We start from the raw sequence: 715 nt of genomic DNA on the forward strand, positions 1-715 counted from the left end.
GTCAAAACTCCCGTGCTGATCAGTAGTGGGATCTCACCTATGAATAGCCACTGCACTCCAGCCTGGGCAACATAGCGAGACCCCGTCTCTAAAAAAAAATGACAGTGGTATTTTTTTTATTTCATAGCTAAGTTCACATAAGTAAAGAAAACCCTTCTAGGCCCAAAGCAAAGAGGAAACTAAAAATCAATTAAGCATGAGTGAATGCTACAGCTGCTCTTGGGAAGGGATGGTTTCTAATCTCAGAAAACAAGGGGTTTCAGTTTTTAAGGACCAATCATGAAGAGATGGGTCCTTATATCTGCAAATATCTGGGTATCTGAAAGCCACATTACAGGAAGCACGGATCCCCATGGACTACTTCCTCGGTAAAAGAATGGACTGTAAGAAAAAGGTCTCATGAGCAAAGTGAGATTTCGAGGAATCTTGGACGTCTTCGCCTGGGCTCTGGACGAAGAAAGTTTTCTTAGAGAAATTTTAACCTTGGGCCTGTCTTCATGCAGATTTGAGATTTTAGTTTACATGGCTGGCATGGTTCAGAAAACCCAAGCCAAGAAATCAACATAAAAAATAATGCTAAACTGGTTTTGGCCTCGGGGCGCTTGGGAAAAGCAAAAGCTAAATTACTTTGAAGACTCATACTCTTAAACCAGATGGACCAGGATTCCCCCAGCTAAAGCTGAGGTTGACATTTTTTTTTTTAATACAATAATAA

The sequence above is a fragment of the Cebus imitator genome, unplaced genomic scaffold (genome assembly GCF_001604975.1).
Source record: "Cebus imitator isolate Cc_AM_T3 unplaced genomic scaffold, Cebus_imitator-1.0 Scaffold491, whole genome shotgun sequence".
NCBI lineage: Eukaryota > Metazoa > Chordata > Mammalia > Primates > Cebidae > Cebus > Cebus imitator.